At 46.1% G+C, this 17,534-nt stretch overlaps 1 protein-coding gene across 7 annotated transcripts in view; it reads right to left on the bottom strand.

Annotated features, from left to right (window-relative positions):
- The window catches only part of LOC148183476 (AN1-type zinc finger protein 5-like), a 38,961-nt gene extending 27,916 nt beyond the window's left edge, over positions 1–11,045 (bottom strand). For 3 of the 7 annotated variants that reach the window (XM_088061508.1, XM_088061513.1, XM_088061511.1), the window contains exon 1: positions 10,786–10,922. The gene's annotated coding sequence lies outside the window, so the exon portion shown is untranslated. Of the gene's footprint in view, positions 1–10,447; positions 10,520–10,785 lie in introns of those variants that run through there. The other 4 variants (XM_088061514.1, XM_088061515.1, XM_088061509.1 and 1 more) reach the window with 3 other exon arrangements.
- Positions 11,046–17,534: the final 6,489 nt, after the last annotated feature.

Here is a 17,534-nt window from a genome sequence, read left to right as displayed (position 1 = left end):
AGCTGAGGTGGGGAAATACCTGAAAGAGAAGTGTCAGGATAATTGCAAAGAAAAAAAGATCATTGCAGTAAGCTGGGCCCTGGCATATGCTTATCGCACATTGCTGGATACTGTAGGGCAGCAAACAGGAGAAAGGGGACAGGGAGATAAATCAACAGTTACCCCAATTACTCAGGCTGCAGCCAACCTCCCAGTTACAAAGCTGGTAGCTAAACCAGACAGCAAGCCTCAACCAATGGCTGTTGCTACTAGCACAAGAAGTGGAAAGTGCACAGACAAAACCGATCGACCAGTGGATGATGATGATGATGCAGGAGAAGGACCCTCAACGCCCCCTGACACAAAACCAAGAGTCAAAGCAACTGGCACAAGATCAGAGGTTAATATTGAGTCCTTTTCCCTGAAAGATCTTCGTGGCCTGAGGAAGGACTACACTCGACGACCTGATGAATCTATAATTAGTTGGTTAGTCCGTCTGTGGGACGCCGCAGGTGAAGCTACAGTTCTGGATGGCACTGAAGCGAGGCATCTGGGATCCCTGTCACATGATCCAGTTATCGACCAGGGGATGATGAGGGGGGCTAACCCTCACAGTCTCTGGGCACGGGTCCTTGAAAGTGTAGCCCAAAGATATCTGTGTGTAGATGACCTCTACATGCAGCAAACACAGTGGAAAACCATCGAACAAGGGATCCAACGCCTGAGAGAAATGGCAGTGGCAGAGATTGTTTTTTCAGATGACATACCAACTAAGAATCCAGACTTGGTGCCATGTACATCTGTGATGTGGCGAAAATTGGTACGACTTGGGCCACAAGAATATGCATCTGCTTTAACAATGATGAAACGGGATGAAAGGGAGGAGACCGTGCTGGATATGGCAAAGAAGCTTCAAGCACATGCAGATGCTGTGCATGGCCCCACACATGCAAGAATCGCAGCTGTGGAAACACGTCTGCAGAAATTAGAAGATAAGATAGAGGGGAATCACAAGAAACGTAGAGATGGGATTAAATAGGACCTTCTCCAAATCTCAGCAGTACAGATCAGAGGACCTGGCACTCAACGCAGGCGTTCCCCAGATCGGGAGAGAAGGTATACCCCACGAGCTGAGCTGTGGCTCTTCCTGCGTGATTGCGGAGAAAACATGAGGAGATAAGATGGGAAATCTACTGCAGCTCTGGCACAACGGGTGCGTGAATTGAAGGAGGAGAAGAGTCACAAAGGAAGTTCCACCAAAAGAGAAGCAGCTCCAGTTGCACGTAGCCGAACTGCCAGGTATGATGATGATGACATGTCCGATCCCCTTGAAGGAACATCCAAGACATATACCAAAGGAAAGAAGGATAACCAGGCTTAGAGGGGCCCTGCCTCTAGCCAGGTAGAGGCTAGGGAAAATCATGTTTTTTGGACTGTGTAGATTCATTGGCCTGGCACATCAGAACCACAATGATATGAGGCTTTGGTTGACACTGGTGCACAGTGCACGCTGATCCCATCAAGACATGTAGGGGCTGTCCTGGGTTGATTATGATGTTAAATTGTATCCCCATTCGTCCACCTAACCCAGACACAGGTTTTGTATTCTTAAAATTCCATCTGAGAGTAAAAGTGAGTGGAAAAGAAGCACCGAGTCTGTTATCAGAGACTGTACTTGCTCTCCCCCCGCATCGGGAGTTTTGACTACAGCACAGACAGACAACAAGACACAGATCGCCTTGGCTTTCCAACTAGCCGGAGCAGAGAGGTCTTCCTGGACTGTTTTCTTTCCTTTTTTTGAAACGAATCGAACCTGCTCTGGACTGGGTACTCGGAGGAGCACCGGGAGCTCGCACCCGTGGACTACCGGGAGCCCAGCCTGGGCAGCGGCATTTTCCAGCGCCAGAGGGACTGATAACAGAGCGAACACCTACAGGAAAGAGACCCTCTGAAGTTTGTCATCTCTTCTGAAGGGCGAGAGGTTTTGTAATTTGATATCGTTCATTTTTGTGCTGGGTAGTGCTGTGCCTGTGAAATAAACAGGTTTTTTCCACTTCTCTCAGAGAAATCTCTTCCCGAACCGGTTGGGGGGTGGGAAAAAAAGGGCCACGTGGGTTTGCTTCCCAGGGGGAGCCCCACTGGAGGTTTTCTCCCAAATTTTGCCCTAAACCAGGACAGGGGCAGAATCTATTTCTATTGCTGGTGTGACAGGGGGATCGCAGGATTTTACCTTGGTGGAAGCAGACGTGAGCCTGACTGGAAATGAATGGAAGAAACACCCTATTGTGACAGGCCCAGAGGCCCCATGCATTTTGGGCATAGACTACCTCCGAAGTGGGTATTTCAAAGACCCAAAAGGATTCAGGTGGGCATTTGGGATAGCAGCTGTGGAGACAGAGGGTGTCCAGCAACTGAACACCTTGCCTGGACTGTCCGAGAATCCATCTACAGTAGGACTTCTGAAGGTGAAAATTTTGGTCTCACAGATGAAGAACAAGAGGAAGTGACAAGGGCTGAAGAAGCTCCACCATACAACCAGCTGCCAGCAGAAGAAACACGCTACGCTCTTTTCACTGATGGTTCCTGTCGCATCGTAGGGATGAACCGGAAGTGGAAAGCAGCCGTATGGAGCCCCACACGACAGGTCGCAGAGGCCACTGAAGGAGAAGGTGAATCAAGTCAACTTGCGGAACTCAAAGCTGTTCAGCTGGCCCTGGACATTGCTGAAAGAGAGAGGTGGCCAAAACTCTACCTCTACACGGATTCATGGATGGTGGCCAATGCTCTGTGGGGATGGTTGGAGAGGTGGATAGAGGCTAATTGACAGTGTAGAAGAAAACCAATTTGGGCTGCTAAAGAGTGGAAAGATATTGCTACCAGGGTAGGGACACTACCAGTGAAAGTCCGCCACGTAGATGCCCATGTCCCCAAGAGTAGAGCTAATGAGGAACACCAAAATAATAAGCAGGTAGATCAGGCTGCAAAGATACAAGTGTCAAAAATAGATTTGGATTGGGAACATAAGGGAGAGTTGTTCCTAGCCCGATGGGCTCATGATGCCTCAGGTCATCAGGGTAGAGATGCCACCTATAAGTGGGCACGAGACCGAGGGGTGGATTTAACCATGGACAGCATTTCTCAGGTTATTCATGACTGTGAGACATGTGCCACGATCAAGCAGGCCAAGCGGTTGAAGCCCCTCTGGTACGGTGGGAGGTGGTCCAGATACAAGTATGGGGAGGCCTGGCAGATTGACTACATCACACTGCCCCAAACCCGCCAAGGCAAGCGCTACGTGCTCACGATGGTAGAAGCCACCACAGGATGGTTGGAAACCTACCCTGTGCCTCATGCTACAGCCCGTAACACCATCCTGGGACCTGAAAAGCAGGTCCTTTGGAGGCATGGTACCCCTGAGAGGATTGAGTCAGACAATGGGACTCATTTCAAGCACAGCCTTATAAACACCTGGGCTAGGGAACATGGCATTGAGTGGGTGTACCATATCCCTTACCATGCACCAGCAGCTGGGAAAGTGGAGAGGTACAATGGACTATTAAAAATCACCTTAAAGGCACTGGGTGGAGGATCTTTTAAAAACTGGGAGCAACATCTAGCAAAGGCCACCTGGTTAGTCAACACCAGAGGTTCCACTAACCGAGCAGGTCCTGCCCAGTCTGAGTCTTTACATGTAGCAGACGGAGACAAAGTCCCAGTGGTACATGTCAGAGGTCTGCTAGGGAAGACAGTTTGGGTCAATTCTACCTCGAGCACAGACAAACCCATTCATGGGGTTGTCTTTGCTCAAGGACCAGGTTGTACATGGTGGATAATGCAGATAGATGGAACAACACGATGTGTACCTCAGGGAGACCTGATCATTGGGTAAAAGGTTACTGCCATTGTCTATACATTAAACCACGCAGACATGAAATAGAAGGAAATGTGTAAGTGTTGAAGGTATGAGCAGGTGAAAGATGGTGTTTTGAGTGAGTAAAATGAGAGAGTGGGGAATCCTGCAGCTCTCCAGCGTGGGAGTCTGGATTCAGTAGCTTGTTGTGGGGCTTGACAGGGGCATGATGGATATATTGCTTGTATTTTTTTGGGTGGAACGGAGGGGAAGTTTCTATGTATGTAAATGTGTGCAGAGTTGGAATGTTAGTTTTGGTAGTAAGTCGACTATATGGGGATAAGGGGTGGAATGTCCTGGGTTGATGATGTTAAATTGTATCCCCATTCGTCCACCTAACCCAGACACAGGTTTTGTATCCTTAAAATTCCATCTGAGAGTAAAAGTGAGTGGAAAAGAAGCACCGAGTCTGTTATCAGAGACTGTACTTGCTCCCCCCCCCGTATCGGGAGTTTTGACTACAGCACAGACAGACAACAAGACACAGATCGCCTTGGCTTTCCAACTAGCCGGAGCAGAGAGGTCTTCCTGGACTCTTTTCTTTCCCTTTTCTGAAACGAATCGAACCTGCTCTGGACTGGGGACTCAGGGGAGCACCTGGAGCTTGCACCCATGGACTACCGAGAGCCCAGCCTGGGCAGCGGCATTTTCCAGCGCCAGAGGGACTGATAACAGAGCGAACACCTACAGGAAAGAGACCCTCTGAAGTTTGTCATCTCTTCTGAAGGGCGAGAGGTTTTGTAATTTGATATCGTTCATTTTTGTGCTGGGTAGTGCTGTGCCTGTGAAATAAACAGGTTTTTTCCACTTCTCTCAGAGAAATCTCTTCCCGAACCGGTTGGGGGGTGGGAAAAAAAGGGCCACGTGGGTTTGCTTCCCAGGGGGAGCCCCACTGGAGGTTTTCTCCCAAATTTTGCCCTAAACCAGGACAGGGGCAGAATCTATTTCTATTGCTGGTGTGACAGGGGGATCGCAGGATTTTACCTTGGTGGAAGCAGACGTGAGCCTGACTGGAAATGAATGGAAGAAACACCCTATTGTGACAGGCCCAGAGGCCCCATGCATTTTGGGCATAGACTACCTCCGAAGTGGGTATTTCAAAGACCCAAAAGGATTCAGGTGGGCATTTGGGATAGCAGCTGTGGAGACAGAGGGTGTCCAGCAACTGAACACCTTGCCTGGACTGTCCGAGAATCCATCTACAGTAGGACTTCTGAAGGTGAAAATTTTGGTCTCACAGATGAAGAACAAGAGGAAGTGACAAGGGCTGAAGAAGCTCCACCATACAACCAGCTGCCAGCAGAAGAAACATGCTACGCTCTTTTCACTGATGGTTCCTGTCGCATCGTAGGGATGAACCGGAAGTGGAAAGCAGCCGTATGGAGCCCCACACGACAGGTCGCAGAGGCCACTGAAGGAGAAGGTGAATCAAGTCAACTTGCGGAACTCAAAGCTGTTCAGCTGGCCCTGGACATTGCTGAAAGAGAGAGGTGGCCAAAACTCTACCTCTACACGGATTCATGGATGGTGGCCAATGCTCTGTGGGGATGGTTGGAGAGGTGGATAGAGGCTAATTGACAGTGTAGAAGAAAACCAATTTGGGCTGCTAAAGAGTGGAAAGATATTGCTACCAGGGTAGGGACACTACCAGTGAAAGTCCGCCACGTAGATGCCCATGTCCCCAAGAGTAGAGCTAATGAGGAACACCAAAATAATAAGCAGGTAGATCAGGCTGCAAAGATACAAGTGTCAAAAATAGATTTGGATTGGGAACATAAGGGAGAGTTGTTCCTAGCCCGATGGGCTCATGATGCCTCAGGTCATCAGGGTAGAGATGCCACCTATAAGTGGGCACGAGACCGAGGGGTGGATTTAACCATGGACAGCATTTCTCAGGTTATTCATGACTGTGAGACATGTGCCACGATCAAGCAGGCCAAGCGGTTGAAGCCCCTCTGGTACGGTGGGAGGTGGTCCAGATACAAGTATGGGGAGGCCTGGCAGATTGACTACATCACACTGCCCCAAACCCGCCAAGGCAAGCGCTACGTGCTCACGATGGTAGAAGCCACCACAGGATGGTTGGAAACCTACCCTGTGCCTCATGCTACAGCCCGTAACACCATCCTGGGACCTGAAAAGCAGGTCCTTTGGAGGCATGGTACCCCTGAGAGGATTGAGTCAGACAATGGGACTCATTTCAAGCACAGCCTTATAAACACCTGGGCTAGGGAACATGGCATTGAGTGGGTGTACCATATCCCTTACCATGCACCAGCAGCTGGGAAAGTGGAGAGGTACAATGGACTATTAAAAATCACCTTAAAGGCACTGGGTGGAGGATCTTTTAAAAACTGGGAGCAACATCTAGCAAAGGCCACCTGGTTAGTCAACACCAGAGGTTCCACTAACCGAGCAGGTCCTGCCCAGTCTGAGTCTTTACATGTAGCAGACGGAGACAAAGTCCCAGTGGTACATGTCAGAGGTCTGCTAGGGAAGACAGTTTGGGTCAATTCTACCTCGAGCACAGACAAACCCATTCATGGGGTTGTCTTTGCTCAAGGACCAGGTTGTACATGGTGGATAATGCAGATAGATGGAACAACACGATGTGTACCTCAGGGAGACCTGATCATTGGGTAAAAGGTTACTGCCATTGTCTATACATTAAACCACGCAGACATGAAATAGAAGGAAATGTGTAAGTGTTGAAGGTATATGAGCAGGTGAAAGATGGTGTTTTGAGTGAGTAAAATGAGAGAGTGGGGAATCCTGCAGCTCTCCAGCGTGGGAGTCTGGATTCAGTAGCTTGTTGTGGGGCTTGACAGGGGCATGATGGATATATTGCTTGTATTTTTTTGGGTGGAACGGAGGGGAAGTTTCTATGTATGTAAATGTGTGCAGAGTTGGAATGTTAGTTTTGGTAGTAAGTCGACTATATGGGGATAAGGGGTGGAATGTCCTGGGTTGATGATGTTAAATTGTATCCCCATTCGTCCACCTAACCCAGACACAGGTTTTGTATCCTTAAAATTCCATCTGAGAGTAAAAGTGAGTGGAAAAGAAGCACCGAGTCTGTTATCAGAGACTGTACTTGCTCCCCCCCCCGTATCGGGAGTTTTGACTACAGCACAGACAGACAACAAGACACAGATCGCCTTGGCTTTCCAACTAGCCGGAGCAGAGAGGTCTTCCTGGACTCTTTTCTTTCCCTTTTCTGAAACGAATCGAACCTGCTCTGGACTGGGGACTCAGGGGAGCACCTGGAGCTTGCACCCATGGACTACCGAGAGCCCAGCCTGAGCAGCGGCATTTTCCAGCGCCAGAGGGACTGATAACAGAGCAAACACCCACAGGAAAGAGACCCTCTGAAGTTTGTCATCTCTTCTGAAGGGCGAGAAGTTTTGTAATTTGATATAATTCATTTTTGTGCTGGGTAGTGCTGTGCCTATGAAATAAACAAGTTTTTCCACTTCTCTCAAAGAAATCACTTCCCGAACCGGTTAGGGGGTGAGAGAAAAGGGCCACATGGGTTTGCTTCCTGGGGGGGGGCCCCCATTGGAGGTTTTCTCCCAAATTTGCCCTAAACCAGGACATGATGATATTAACATATTACTAATGAGTATTTATAGCTCTTTTTCACACAGTCCTTCACTACCTGAAATACATGCTGCTTATTAAAAAAAAAAAGATCAAGTTGTTATCCAATGCTTAAGAAATTTTGCTTTTTCACTCTTTCAGTTCTAGGTATCACCTGACTAGGTTATAATACACTTTCCAGAGTTTAATCTAATAATCAGAACACTAAAATATGCCATTTAATATTTTGAACCAACAGCAAAAGTAAAGCTTTCTGAAAAGACAGATTACAGACTTCTGCAATTCTTCCTTACTAACTTTTCTAAGATCAGTCAGTACCTAAGGCCTTACAAATTCAGTTCTATTACCCTGAAAAACAAGCAAATATCATTATGTATCTGCTTTCCTGAATGTTTCTCAGAAACTTGGTGTGAGAGACTGAAATGTTATGGTTAATAGCTTAAATATTGTTATGAATTTTTCCCATTATGGCAAAACTGTATAAAGAAGCTGTGACCACCAAAGCCCACCCCTTCCTGTATTTGCCTCCTGACTGGAACCTTAGACTGTGAGTTAAGCTGCCTAATAGAACCTGAAATAAGGTGACACTACTGTCCAATTATCTCAGGTCTAGGGAGAAGTAAACAAGGCTGAGGGAGAAGAATGTATCCACAAGAAAGCCAAACCCAGCAGCTGTCCTAAAAATCAGCTCTGGCTGGGTTTGGGGTGGGTGAGGCCATAGCCCACAGGCTCATCTGCTGAGGCCAAGTTTGCACACACTGCTCCCAACCAAGGGAGGAGGAGGAAAGTTTTTGGGTGTGTGTAGTAATCTCTGGTCAGAGGGTGTTAACATCCATCTTCCTTTACACAAGCTGGCTCAGTTGTAAAACCCCCCACCCTGGGAAAGCCACATCCACACGGGACATTCACATGAGAGGCAGCTTAAGAAGGTGTTGTAAACCATCAAAGACCCCCCGAAGCGCCCACCAGACTGGTTCCTGAGGCTTTACACCAGACGACTGCACATGATGCAAAGTAATGCAACAGATCCAGAGTCTGTTGCAAGAGACAGTGTCAAACTTGCCCTCCCCAGGGGAGGCACCTATGCATTCACACCTGGCCCAAACGTATATTAATCCATTGAACTCTGTTTTGCTGGACCCTCACGACTGAGAAGACAAGAAGAGGATCAACAGGACACCGTCGGGATCCAGAGTGATGAGGTTTCCTACTTAATCTGTCATTCTCTTTCTCTCCCCCCCACCTCTTTTTCTATTTCTTTCTATCTCTCTCACACACATTTACTATTAAATAAAATCCATACTATTGACTTCAGCATATGCTCTCATTTGCACCTTAATTTGGGCAGAGGCACCTCTCTAAAAATTTTTAATAATTGGATCATAATACTTGGGTCACATGGTTGAGCACATTAGCTTCTGCCTGTCACCAGGCTGCAGTGTGACAGACTAATCTAAAGGCTCAGACACAAAACCTTGTCAACAAGGGCCTCTGAAATCAACTTCTATTTATATCTCTGAAAGCTGCCAACTCCTACAACCCACAGAACTGAAGCAGCCAAGCATATACCCACTATAAGAGGAAAACATGAAATTCAATTAACATGACTACAGCTTCTTTTCTAGAGGAAAAGAGAGTGCAGATACTTCAGTCAAGAAAATGCAGCATCATGAGGCAGTCATCTCAGTCATTTTCATCTCTATTTCACAGCAAGAACAAAAAACTGGCTATGATCTGAGACCTAACATATTACACTCTCACAACCTTACATTCCCCAAGCTTTTGGTTGACTGGTTACAACCAAACTTTTACAAAAAATATAATTATCTCTCTTACCTCCAAAAAGAGTCTTAACACTTAAGAGATATCCCTGTTTAACCCTGATCTCACAATAAAAAGGAGCTATTTTTTTCAGTGTGTTAACTCAAACAGTAATAATTTACACCACTGACCTTCACAGTTACTGGCAAATTTACCCAGCCAAACTAAAAGGGGAACATAAATACTTTGTTATTATTAAAGTTAACAGTCTCATAACTAAGACATCTTTTCATTCCAAATTACAACTAATCTGAGGCATAGTCAACTCTAATAACAGCAGATATTTAGATTATTTGAGTGGCAAATATAATTAAGCTTTTGTGCACAGCAAGTGCACTTCCAAGAAACAATTTATGAACTATGTGAAATACATAATAAAAGCATTTCAAGTTACCCTAATACTTCACAGACTCCTAGAATGGTTTGGGTTGGAAAGGTTCTTAAAAATCATCTAGTTCCAACCCCCTGCCACAGTCAGGGAATCTTTCATTAGATGAGGTTGCTCAGGGCCCCATCCAGCCCGGCCTTGAACACTTCCAGAGATTGTGAATCCACAATTTCTTTGGGCAACCTGTTCCAGTGTCACACCACCTTTATAGCAAATAATTTCTTCCTAATATCTAATCTAAACCTACCCTCTTTTAGTTAAAAGCCATTCCCCCTTTTCTTATCACTACATGCCCTTGTAAAAAATCCCTCACCTACTTTATTGTAGGCCTCCTTTAGGTACTAGATTAACTTAATTACTTAATATAATAAGGGAATACAAATACTAACTAATTTTAAATCAATAATAAAACCTAAACTGGCTGGTTAAATATTTCTTTTACCTGAATATCCTCAGCTAGAAAATGGACCATAAAAAACACAAACACAAAACAAAAAAAACCCAGCAAGGATATTTCAGGTATACACCTCTCTAACAGTGATCTAGGTGAAGCAAAAAGACGAAGTATATGCGAAGAACGCGAATCAAACCCAAGCATTTCCCAATGACAATTAAATGCAGCTCGATAATCCAGACAAAAAGGGCGGCACCGCCAAGTGCTCAAAGCGTGGTTTTAGTCGCCATCGCCTCCACACACCCGCCTCACCCCACCCCCTCCCGACACCAAAACACAAAGACGTGAAAGCTACCGTTCTAAGGAGAAAAAGCAAACAAAAAAACAGCTCCTCTCCCATCGAAGACTGAGGAAGCTTCATTGTCTCGCTCCCTGTCTGCCCCAACTAAGGAGGGAGTAGTAGTGTGTGTGCCACCCTGGCCCGCGGCCACCCGCCGCAGTACCCGTCGTGTCAGAGTGAGAGTCTGCCGGGGAAAACGATAGATGCCCTGCCCTTCCTCGCGGAAGGCAGCAAAAACACCCCGAGGGGGGTCAAGCACCCCCGCAGCGCTCCTTTGCGCACAACACCACCGCGCTAACAACTCAGAAATCGAATCCACATCCTCCCGCAGCCACTCTTCAGCGCCCGCGTACCTACTCCTGGAAGGGGGCGGAGCGAGAAACCCCACAGCCGATGTCGGAGGCGCTGCAGATGGCTTCAGACTATTTCTGGGAGAGCGAAAGGCAAGATGGTGTGGGGGCAAGAAGCTGGCGGTGCCACCATCACTTTCCTTCTGCGGCAGCAGCACGGAATGAGACGCGCAACGCACAGGAGAAAGACGAAAAGAAGACGAAAAAAATAATTGAGGGAGAAGGGTGGATGAAGGAGGGATCTGAACCAGCTGGTCCGCTCGCGTCAGCTCCGCCCCCTTGTGGCTGTTGCTGAGGCCTACACACCAGCGCGGTCCTACACGAGGGGAAAGAGAGCACAAAACAGACGTGAGGCGGCTTACAGCACCGTCGCCTTTGCCTGCGGAGTCACCAACCTCCCCCTCCCCGAGACTAGGGACTATAAAGGAATGGACAGACGCCGCGCGTTATCGGAGAATGTCGTCTGCTCTCCAGTGGGGGGGAAAACGCAAGGAGCTGTGTCCAGAGCAGTGACAACTGGCTCGCGCGGCCTCACCCTGTCCACAGAAAGAGGATGGAGCTGCGCGCAAAGAGGAAACAAAGCCTTTCCCCATCCACTTGTCCTAATAACAGACACCTCCCGCCCCTAGTTAACATTTCCATTTAAACTTGCACGTGCAGTGGTGACACAAGTGAATTATTAAAAGAAGTCATCATTGTGGGGTTAACTAAAGGGGTTCTATTAATCATTAATGATTAAATGATAGTTATTGATGATTGAATAAAAAGTAAATGACAAATAATGATTAAGCAATAATTGAATGGTAATTTGAGAGTGATTTGACAAATATTTCAACGATTTAACAATTTAGACAGTGATTTTGATAGCAGTTAAACACTACACTACTTACTATACTTTTAATAAGTAAGCTCTAGCTAGATATATAAAAGTTGCTAGCATACAATATGCTTTTAGGCCTAATGTGAAATGTTGCTTACCTCGTGTTATAAATTAGTAGCCAATTTGATTAATAGAAAAATAATTTATTCTATAATCAAAATACAATCGTAGAAAGCCACAAGCAAAAGTTAGTTTGATGCTCTACCAGGCGAACAGCATCAGGTGAGATGGGAGAGGGCTCTCTATAGCACCTCTCCACTGTACTTCACAAATTGCGACTGTCCCAGGGTGCTTTTTATATGTTTTTAGGCTTTTCAGGGGTCTCTTGGAAATACACTTCTTGCAGATGAATATTTGTGAGTTATAATCTTATCGGACAGAGGTTTCTTGGAAATATGCTCCTTGCAGATGCATATTCACATTGGCCTTGCTCCATATCGCTATAATCTCGTCAGGGAAGGTTTCCTGGAAATATGCTAGGAATCTATTCAGACAAGATTATAACTTCAGCATGAATTTATTTATGCTATGTATTACACCTTGTTATAGATATCAGATGCTGGATAAGGGGTCTCACCTGCAAGGTGTAATCTTAAGAGGCATCCCTGTTCAAGGGGGAGATCATGGCTGTGTAGCCTGCTGCCATACGAGAGAGCTCAATGGGTTTAAGGGAGCTACAGATATTTATAACATAAAGTGATTGACTTGTAGTCAAACCACCCTTTGGTGTATGTGCAGGAATGCAGTTGTAGTGTCTCGATATGGACCTCGTGGTTAGGTTCTTTCTCCCCTTGAACTGAAATTGATGAGAGGCAGTTTTCCCTCCTTCGGACTTGGTTGTTTATTCTTCTCTTATCAGCATTACATGCATACAAGGTACAAAGAGCTATGTGCACCAAGATAGAAAGGTGAAAAATGGCTAACAAAGATCTTCTTCAAGGTCTTTTATATGTCTATTTACCCAATTAACAGATGCCAAGTAAATTATTTTTCTTAGTGACCCAATGACCCAATACTGGTGTGCTGTACTGCAGTGAAACAGAGAAATTAAGAATTAGGAATAATTTTTAAAATTGCTTTGTGTAAAAGAAGGGGCTACAAAACCCATGTGAAATACTGACTGTTCCCATAATAGCAGGAAGAGAATAAAGACTATAGGATGAGGTAAGGAGCTGGAATACGTAAACAGGATGCAAGCCTAAATGCGCCATAGGATGAGGGGCTTCCTTGGATTCTTTTGGACCCCTAAGTCAGAGGAAATGGAAAGAGGGGGGTCAAAAAACTGAAGGGAGCATGCGCAAGAAGACAAGGTAAAAAGTTCAGCTGAAGGAAAAATGCTGCCTTCAGCCCCAAAGACCCCCAGAAGACCACCAGAGTGACCAACAAGGAGCAGTGCACAGCTGCAAATAGGCGTGGAACTAATTTTAATATGAAGCGGGGACAGGCGGGGTTAGCAAATGAATATGTATTAGGCGTACTGTGTAACCCTACTTTGTAGAGAATAAAAAGGGGAGAAACAAGTCTCCGAGGTGTGCATGCCTTTGGAGGAGATATCCCTCAGGCACCTCAGCACTGAATAAATTCATACCTACTCTTATAACTACTCTGCAAGTTATAGAGTCCTTTCTATCCGCATATCAGCAGGATTCTCTATCCAATCACCTACTACTACCCAAAAACCTCTAGAAGAAGAAGATGAAGAAGAAAGAAGGACAAGAGACAACACCCTAAGTCCTCCATCTTGTCTTCTGCTCTCTAAACTAGTTTAAACTCCAAACTTTAACTTTTTCACCCAGTGACAAGAAAACTTTCTAATTTACACATTTACACTCCTAGCTTTTCTATTTAACCTTAACAATTGTTTTCAGGATGTTATATGAAATTCAGTTCTTTCTTGGATGTCAGAGCCAGGTATCAGAGATAAGGGCACACTCTTTGTGCCTCTGACTCCAACATCGTATCAGTTTTTTGTCTAGTCCCAGCTCAGGCTAGTGTTGTTAGCTCCTGATAGACTCCTTAGTTCCTGAGACAATATGGCCTATCACAATTTTCAAGGTCTGCACATCAAGGATGACTTCAGTCAAGCCTAGTTGTTGATGATGCCTGAACCAAAGTACTGTTCACTCACTCATAGCAGGTGCATCCATCATGAGAGGAATGATGAGCTTGTCTTTACAAACAAGCTGTGGGTCAGTTGATAAGATGTAGCTATCAGTGAGAGACGACGGAAACAATGGGATGGATTCCAGTAGAAGATCAAAGAGGCACTGAAAGAACACTATGAATTCCATAAAAGTTAAGAAGGGATTATGCATTGGGGGTGTGGGGGGGAAGGTATCGCCGCCGGTATCAGGCGTTCCGGGAAGCCTGTACCTCTCAAGTACCTCAGCCTATGGGGAAAGAGAGAAGGGACAAGCGGCCGGGAATTAGGATAAAAAGGAGGCTGCGCCCTCCAAAAATTTGAGAGACCCCAGGGGAATGCCCCATGGCCTCTCCCTTTATTCGAATAAAGTAAAAGGACTCCTCTGTCTCCTTTTTGGACATAAACTTCTGGTGTTTCTGGATTAATTTTCCAGATATATTTCTGGGGGCTCGGTCCAGGATATTTCCACCGTCTGGGGCGGTGGGCAGCGAGTGGAGCTGAAGGCGCGCCTCACCCAGTTTCGGTGATCAGCTCCCCTGGGTGGCCGCCAGCACTGGGCGATCGATTGGGTTCCCGAGACTGTCCAGGAGACAGACGAGTGGCAGACCAGGGGGGTCCGTGAAGAGTCCACAAGAAAGGACCACTGAAAACCTCACCGGTGAGTAAAATGGGATCTTCGGGGAGGAAGCCTGGGAGGGCACCCAGGGAGGGTAGCACAGGCAAGCCTGGGAGGGCACCCATGGAGGGTAGCACAGGCTAAACAGAGCACCCATGGAGGGTTGCAAGGGTACAGCCGGGAAGGGGTCTCGGCAAAAGGGATGACGATCCCATAATAGCCCCGGAGAGTCCCTTGGGAAGAATGCTAAGATCTTGGGACAGATTATGCATTCACACAGAGGTAACTATAGAGATGATGGTTAAATATTGTTATTATGTATGGCCAGAGTATAAGTTGCCAAATGGACTTATATGGCCACCTTAGAAAACAGAATTCATTTCTGTTGAGTTCTGTGAAGGTATTGTGATAAATGTAACCTTGGATAAAAATTTGTGAAAGAATAAATAAGTATATAACTGGATTTGTAACAATGTAAAAATTATATAAAATATAGTGTGGCCTAAGAATTTCCCCAAACCCAGCAGTAACTACCCATTCAGGTGGTAACGACCCTAGGCGACGTTCATCAGCCTGAAAGAAAGAGCAGGACACGAACAATTAAGCTAAACAAAGAAAGGAGCCAGGCCGAGATGGCCATCGACTCCACACCACACCGGGACACCCCTCCCTGCAAGCCCCGACTGAAGATGCAATCAGGCCAGACAATAAGAAGAGCCCAGCCGAGATATCCATCAACTCCGCACCGGACCTGGACACTCCACCCTGAGAGTCCAACCGAAGATACAATCAAGAAGCACTCAGAACCTTTCACATGCGAAAAGACTCTGCCCAGTCGTCTATTGATTCAGTTCCACGGTTCCAGAAAATTCATTCAACCAACCATCTAGACTCTTTGTTGAACAGTAACTGCTCGGAGTTTTGGCCTCAGGACACAAAATCCCTATAAAAACCCCGGACAGTCTACCCTCCTTTGTGGATTTGGGTAAATCTGTACCTCCGGCTATAGACGTCTCCCTATCCACCCAGTGCTGCGCTGATTTATTGTGGTTTTTTTCTCTCGTTGTTTGTGATTGAAATTGTTTTATAATAAATCGCTTTTTATATTAACCCTATTTTGCCATTGCATTTATGACAGTATCTAGAGGAGAATTGGAAAAAATGGATTAAAAGGGAATGTGGATTGATATGGTTTAAACAAACAACAAGAGAAATCTGTGTGTTAAGAAAAAAGGAGAAGAGGAAAAAGGGGGGGGGGGAGGGGGAAGAAGAAAACAGTGAAGATTAAAATGTTTTTCATCACCTTCCCCCGTCTTGTCCTCCGGTGTTACCAGCTGACCTAAGGCCAGCTGCAAGTCCCTGTATCCTCACCTTCCAGAACTAGAAGGGATCAGGGAAATGCTGTTCCTACAGCTTCACCTGAAAATAACAGTGGTGTAGAGGGAAGGGAGCAGCATATCATATCAACACCTGGAACTAGAAGGGATCTCAAGAATCCACGCCCGGGGTGGGGGGGCAATAAGGGGAGTCAAGAAAGAGTCTTTGACAGCAGGGGATGGATGGATTGTGTTGGTGTGCTGGAACAGAATTGGTTAATGCGGAGTGTGGAGAGATGTGGTTGAAGCAGGGACCAGGAGTGGAGGTGCGGGAGCAGGAGTGGAGGTGCGGGAGCAGGAGTGGAGGTGCGGGACCAGGAGCACAGGCTGGGGGCCTGTGAAGCTGCTGGGACTCAGCACTGGGCAGTGCCTGACCCCACCGGCCCCGGGCAGGGGCAGCAGCAGCTGCCGGCCCTTTGAGGCTGCAGGACGCCCTGGCTGCCTGTGGTGCTGCCGGCCGTGCCCACCGGGAGCACTGGAGCGGGGAGGAGCTGTTTGGACAACGTGGCAGGACAGGGACTGGCTCTGGTATTTGGTGTGTAGTAAATAGAGTGAGCACAAGGAGGAAAGGCGAAAGTGATAGCCTTTTTCAAGCCAAAGAAGGAAAAACCGCAAGGTCCAAGGGGTCCCCCGGGACAGAGGGGACGGGATCGTGGCAGAGGCTTTTTCTCCCCAGCAGGAAAGACCCAAGCCAAACAGCGGTTGGGAAAGGATCAGTGTGCTGTCTTCAGGGCATAAGACACTGAAAACGGCAATGTCTGCAAAAAAGCCAAAAACAACTGGACTGCAGATAAAGTCCAGAAGATAAGAGAAATGGATTGTTAAGAGTGTCAAAAGCTCTCATTATATCCACCAACCTAGAGCCATTGTCAACTTTTAAAGTGGATCTGGATCGAGGAGAAGTGTGTGTCTTAGTAAAAACAAAGACCTCTCGATTCACCTTAATTTTTATCCCCGAGGGGGAAAATTGTCTAAAGAATTTTTTAATCATTCAAAAGAGTTGTGAGAATTGTAGTTTCTTCTGTGGGCTCAGAAGTTTGAACACATCTTTCTCTGAAAGAATTGTAAAAATTGTAGTAAATTAATTTGGAGATTTAATTAATTTGTCTACATGAAGTTTTGTGCAGAATGGCTCCAGTTTGGAGGGGACCATACCCCTCTGCTTTTTGTATGTTTTGTTGTAAAAAGCCAGAATTGGCAAGTTTCAGTTATGAAGCCAATGCTGCAAGTCATACCTTGTGAGGAACATCCCCACCAGTCTGTGGTTTGTTGTAGCCTTAAAGCAAATTCTGTAACTGCAACCTTGTAAAAATAGTGTCCTATAGAAGGCCTGGGTATTTGTCATGCACTTCCTCTGTGGAAGTTATGAGAAAACTTTAAAGGAAAGTATTTTGTTTCTTTCCTTAATAGAAGTTTTAAATGTTAAAAGTTATAAAATGTTATAAATATTAGAGTTTCCTTAATGGAAGTTAATTTGTAAGTCACCTCCCTATGCCTAAGATGGACTTGATGCAAAAATTGAGATAGAGAGTGGTTAGTTACTCTTAAAAACGAGATTCACTTAATAAATTATAAAAAGAATTTAATATAAATAAAAGACAATTAGGAGACATAAGAAATAAAGCAAAGGGTTAAAACGGCCGGGTGCCTTGGCGCGTTGCCAAGAGCACACCTGGTATCCCATGGATACCCCTTTTATCCCATCCTTGCTGTGAGGGGTTAATGCATATTCAAGCA

Source organism: Pseudopodoces humilis, chromosome 12 (genome assembly GCF_049639895.1).
Source record: "Pseudopodoces humilis isolate 2021_Gansu_Grassland_sample_001 chromosome 12, ASM4963989v1, whole genome shotgun sequence".
Lineage (NCBI taxonomy): Eukaryota > Metazoa > Chordata > Aves > Passeriformes > Paridae > Pseudopodoces > Pseudopodoces humilis.
This window is presented reverse-complemented; position numbering and strand designations above follow the sequence as displayed.